General features: G+C 38.7%; 1 long non-coding RNA gene across 1 annotated transcript; it reads left to right on the top strand.

The window, feature by feature from the left end:
• On the top strand, positions 1–767 carry LOC131538703 (uncharacterized). The gene is made up of 2 exons (XR_009270643.1): positions 1–73; positions 455–767. It is a non-coding gene; the product is annotated as an uncharacterized LOC131538703 (long non-coding RNA).
• The last annotated feature ends 5,598 nt before the right edge of the window (positions 768–6,365 follow it).

Raw genomic sequence — 6,365 nt, 5'->3', positions numbered from 1 at the left:
AATGTGAGAAACTGGTTGTGTTGTTTACGTCTTATTCGGACAGGACTAGTTTTACATGGAGAGGTGCAATGAAGTAAGTATTACCAGTATTACATCATTACGCACAAGGGTACATTATATGCAATCTACAGTATGGCAGACAACCTTATTAAGAAAACTGAATAATGCAGTAGCATCTCCTTCCTCTATACATTGTTTGCAGTTGGTCCAGAATGCATCAGCTAGACTTTTGACGAGCACTAGGAAGAGAGCGCACATTACTCCAGTTCTCATTTCATTGCATTTGTTACCAGTTAAATACAAAATCGATTTTAAGGTTTTGCTTTTGGCTTATAAAGCTCTGCATGGGCTAGCACCTCAGTATATTGCTGATCTCCTTAAACCATATTCTGTGTCAAGATCTCTACACTCTTGTAACCAATTGCTTCTTTCTGTTCCCCGGTCCTGTTTAAAGCCTAAAGGTGACCGAGCTTTTGCAGTTGCGGCTCCTAAACAGTGGAATGCACTTCCAGTTGCCGTGAGATCCTCACCCACGTTGGACACTTTTAAATCTAGATTGAAAACTCATTTATTCTCTTTAGCCTATGGTGTTGCCTGAGAATATTGGGTTATATAGTTGTTTATGGTCTGTCTTGCATGCTTTTATTTGTATCTTACGAGTTTTTTATTTGTTGTTGCTTTTGATATTATGTTTATAAATTGTACAGCACTTTGGTACAACACTTGTTTTAAAAGTGCTTTATAAATAAATGTGAACTTGAACTTGATTCACTTGATCATTGGCAGGGTTTTTTTCTGCTTTTAGTCGGTTCCTTCTTTCATCTAGAACGTGGAGGCAGTGCTAAACAGTCTTTCACCTTTCACTCTCAACACTGGTACAGGGTGCGGAGAGAAAGGCTGATGCAGTAGCAGCAAGGGCATTTAGCTTCCTATATAGTGTAGCAGTATATCGTAAACATCCCATAATTGTTTGTCAAGAAAGTAGCCTGTGTATTATATGATGTTTTTGCATCATCTGATTTAGACAGAAGAAAGTTTGATTTTTGACTAGAATATTTTATTTTGACCTGGAACTTTGCATAGTTTTGAAATTGTGTTTATAGAAAATGATGAATTGTATGTTATCAATCAAGAAAAACTGTAATAACCAGAAAGTTTGAAACAAACATTTATGCTGGCTTGCCTTGTTTAAAAAAGGTAAATAGTTTGGTCGGATAGGTCAGAATAGAGAGATGTTCTGAGTGTCACACACCTCTGTTAACAGAAACACAAACATTGTTTGCAAAACTGATCCAGTTTCACTGCTTTGATATATTTCTCTCTAATGTTAAGAAATTCAAAAGGTTGATTACGACAAATGGATGTTGAGCACCCTCCAACCAATGCCGCCACTCTTCCAGAGCGAGCTTGATGGCCAGCAACTCCCGATTACCCACGTCATAGTTCTGCTCCGCCAGGGACAGTTTCCTTGAGAAGTGTGCACACGGTGAGCATGGCTGCTGTAGCGGGAGCGGGCGGAGGCTTTTGTCCTGAGCAAACCCGTTTGATGGCTTGCACCTGCTCCAGAATTCTCTCCACCATTCGCTGTTTGGAGCCCCATCGTGTTGCACAGTCCTGTCAGGAAAATATATTAATCTAACTTTTAAGATCGTTTAAATTATTATTTTTTTTTCACATTTCTCCACATTTACGTTTTTCTAACCTCGGCTGACAAAAAGGTACAAAGCCTTCCATGTGGTAAGCACACAATATTAAATTAGCTTAAAATATACGTTTAGTCATGTAAAATCCGTAGGCTATCACTCGTTCAATTAATTTTCAATTAATGCACAAATCTGAAAAATGAAAACAAATAACGACTTGATATTCATATTTTCATTTCTATGCACAAATTAAAAATGGGGAATAAGAATAATGATTACGAAGTTTGATTTTCTAGTATTTCATGTTCTGATTCCCCATTTTTAATTTGTACATAGAATCGATAATACGAATATCAAGTCGTTATTTGTTTTTCATTTTGGTTTTGTAAAGAAATTATGAAATGAGTTGTTTTTTTTCCCGATTGTGGATTCTTAATTAAAAATTAATTGAACGAATTATACATGGGTCCGTGTACGTTGCGTTCATTCGAATTTTAATTCTGAATTGAAAAACATAAATCGAATTACGATGCTTTATTCGTTTTTTTATTTAATGTTGAAAGCAGAAAAATTGGAAAACGCCTTTTTATTGTTTCAGAACACACGCAATAAAGAGAAAATGGCTTGATGTTAATTTGTCTCTATTCGGGTAATCAAAATCTCATAATACCAAACATGATGAATGCCCTAAATTGCACAGTATTTTCATCATAACAACCTAACCTGGAAGTGAAGCTAAGCCTATAATTGGTGGTCTTTTCTTGGGGAAAAAATGTCCAGTCTTGAGCCATATGCGCAAATGATTTCTAATATGATACAAACTGGAGAAACATTTTCAGAGATCTCAGACAGGTTAGTTCAACATGGTGCTGGTCGCGGCTGTTCTGCAATGAGTATCCAAAGATTTTGTGCACAGCACAACATTGTAAGAAGAGGACATGTATCGGACTCCCATTTAGAACTGGCAATAGCTAATGCCATAAGTGAGGTAAGGACAATATTTCATTGTTTTAGTCGCTAATTACGGTACTTCACGGACTGTGGCAGCAGACATACCCTTTCATTAAACATACTTTTTCGTGTCCTAATAGACAGGGCCAACATTTGGCAGAAAACTCATGACAGGATACCTGTCGGCAAATGGGATAAGAGCGGGTGAGGGCAGAGTGGGCCAACTTTTGAGAACCATCCAACAACCATACCATGAAGCGCGATGTCATGTAAGTGCGTGTGTTTAATAAATAGGCTACAGTGGGGTGTCTAAGCCGGTTTATTATCAACTGTTCTGTGATCTTTACTCTCAAAATATATACTACTGCTCTCTAAAATATGTATTGTATTTATTTATATGGCAGCTGACCAATAAAGTAGGGATAACGTACAGTCATTATCGCACAATAAACTCGTTTAAGCTGAGACATTTCAGTTTACTAAAGTTAGGTCTTGGCGACATTTCCTGAATTTTTATAAAGGATGTTATACACCAACAATAACCCATACTTAATTGTGTGTTCAGGGTGCACGTAACCTGAATCCAGTTCCTTATACTGGAATGCATGGGCCATAAATTGCACATTGACCAGAATGAAAAACTGGCAATGTTTGGAGCAACACATGTTCTGGCAATTGATGGATTTAGCAGCAAAATTGTTTCTTTTTCATCTATGCCAATAAAGAACAACCTTTTAATTTACGAGGACGTTTACAGGTGAGAAATTTTCGTGAATTTACATTTTAGTAGTATTTGTTATTATTATTATTATTATTATTATTATTATTCCCAGATCTGCAGTTGTTAACCATGGGATGTGGGACCAAGTTAGAGTGGACCATGGAAAGGAATTTTACTTATCCTTATTCATTCAAGAAATGATTGAAGGTTACCGAAACAGACCAGAGAGACAACCCTACATGCAAACACAATCAACTAAGGTACAGTATGAGCTCGATTTGCATAATATAGGTAAATTGTGAAAATACTTTTTTTTTTTTTTTTACCAATATTGAAGAAAATCACAGCTGCTGGTGCATACAACAAAGAGGCACTGTTGTGATTCTAAGTTTACATACTCCAGAATGATAATTTCTTAAAATATAAGAGGGATAATATATAGTACTACTTTGAAAAAGCAATGTTTACGTGTAGTCCACAAACCAAATTCACTGAATTTACCAGCTTAAATGTTTACATAGGCTTGATTCTTAATACAAAGCATTATTGCCTGGACAAAGGCTGTATAAATGTTTTGTGGTAGTCCCTTGTTTGTCCCAAGTTGTTAAAATAACCCCTGTTCTTCAGAACTGTTCTCCATGTCGTAGACCTTATACATATTGGTGATTGTGACAGATATTAAACTAATACAAAAGCTGATCATATGGTTCAAAAACATGTTTTCACATCAGCAGTTTAAAATAACTACTTAAATCAATGTTCTTCTGTTTCCACAAATCACAGAACCACACAGTTGAAAGGATGTGGCCAGAGATAAATAATAGGGTTAATTATCCACTAAAAACAGCACTTGTATGCTCTTGTCAACTACAGTCTCCGTCATAAATTGAGAAGCTTGTTGAGTGCTTAACCATTTCTGATCATTAGAAGTAGTATGAAGGAAGGAGAAAAAAAGCTGCATGTACCTAGGCCTCTTTCGTTTGCTCTCTTGTTGAAATCTTTGAAATTCCTCCTCTGAAACGGCAAGTATTTTGCAGCATTTTGCTTCCAGTATAATGACCCTGTAGGTAACATGAATAAACATCCAAGTGTAAAATAAATAAATTAAACCCATAAAACTGTATTAATGACTAAAGCATTCTGCATAAAAATATGGTAATAAAATACCTTTGGTTCCTTCAGACTCCACTATCTGATTACCCTGAGCATCTGTAAGGATCAGCGGCTCTTCACTGTTTAGGGCACTTTGAACTTTAGCCGTAATGCCAGGGACTGTTGCTTCAAACTCCATAAACCGGACAACTACGGTTCTGCTGGGCTTCAATTTTCCAGTCAAACATTCAGCAATGAAAATAGACCTTTCAATTGGAAAGTTAAGGTGCTATTAAACTTTTACAGCTGTATATATACACATACACACACACACACACACATATGTGTGTGTGTGAGTGCGTGTATACGTGTATATATATATATGAAGAGTCTGAAATTTTCGTCTCCACCAGCTGTGGGAAAAAGCAGTGTTGACTGCCCGGCAAACCCCGAAAGCCCGATCAGTTCTGGCCTGCTGCTGCTTGAGTGAGTTGTTTATAGCAATGTTCAGATTGTGACCAAACCAACTTAACCAAGGCCATTTTAATTGTCTGATGGCGGCAACAATATTGGCCCCATTGTCAGTAGTTATGCATGAGATTTTTCTTCTATTTTCCATTGGTGTGTGCCTCTTTCAGGTTGTTGGCTGTATGGCTTTCTGGCATGAAGCTTGTTTGTAGGCATTTCGATTCTAGTGTCCACTCTTTGCTGACATAATGTGCGGTCACTGACATGTAAGGTATCATGTTGCAGCTGGACCACATGTCAGTTGTCAGGGCCAAAGATTCCACATCATCTGATGTCGTTGTATAACTTTGGGACTGCGGTCTTCGAGAAGAATTTCGACCTGCCAGCTCATACTGCTTGTCAAATGTATTTGATTGTATTCATGAAATGTATTCAAATTGCAACATGGCCTCAAATGCTCTCTTCTCTACAGTATTAAAAGAAGCAGTTTCTTTTGCTAGTGTAACCCCCTCGGGTTTGCACCGCCACACCTCGTTCTGAGTGGGTCTCAAACCCAGGTCTCCGGCGCAGGAGGCAGGCGCTCTAACAAGGAGGCTAAAGGCCACAGCCTCTAGTGTCAGTCGGTAGAGTGCCTCATTTTGAGATCAGGGGAGTGAGGTTTACACACAACAGCTCTTACTGGCCTACGTCGGTTACACTAGGTAGCGAGTTACAGCATCAGTACACTGCTTCCATCTTTCGCTGTCACGCTTGTACTTTGTACTTTTGGCAAAAGCCTCAGATGTGGTTGGTTGGTCCCTAGTTGTTTTGCGAAGTTCAGTTGTGCATGATGACATTGGCAATGAACTGTATTCCGCGGGATGGTGCACACGCAAATGGTCATATAAACTTGTCATCTGTCCATCTTTTGCGTGGATTACAAGAGCACAAATCCTGCACACCACTTCAAACATGTCTCTCGGCTGTCCTCTTTCATTAGGTATCTATCTATCTTATTACCTACTTGTGTTATTCATGTCTTTCTCCAGGAGAATTGTTAAATAAATGATGTTGGATGGGAAAGTGACACGTGCCTAGGCCTCCAAAAAATGGAGCGTTGATTAATTTACCACAGAAAAACAAAAAAGGAAGTGAAATTGGTAGTGGTTTAATTTGATGCATTCCACTATTGGAGCAAGGCCTAGCATTTCTCCTGTTTTAATTTCATCTGCTTCGACATCTCCACCAAATTCATCTAGTGAGCTGGGGCCATCCTCTAACACACTGCAGCCCCAGAATCCCCAACACACTCACAGCCATCAACCTCAGCTTTTGTCAACCAGCCAGTGACAGCTACTGCTCCCTCGCCTGCCTCTGTGTCCGCCTCTTCTGACAACAGCCCCAGAACGCCCACACCAAACAGACGAAGGAGAGACCCTTTGCTGAATTTTATGCAGAGAGAAGCAGATAGACATGCAGAGAGGCTTCAGCATCTGCAGTCTCAGACTGAC

Source organism: Onychostoma macrolepis, chromosome 04 (genome assembly GCF_012432095.1).
Source record: "Onychostoma macrolepis isolate SWU-2019 chromosome 04, ASM1243209v1, whole genome shotgun sequence".
Lineage (NCBI taxonomy): Eukaryota > Metazoa > Chordata > Actinopteri > Cypriniformes > Cyprinidae > Onychostoma > Onychostoma macrolepis.
Note: the sequence above shows the minus strand (reverse complement) of the source record. Positions and strands in the feature narration are given on the sequence as shown.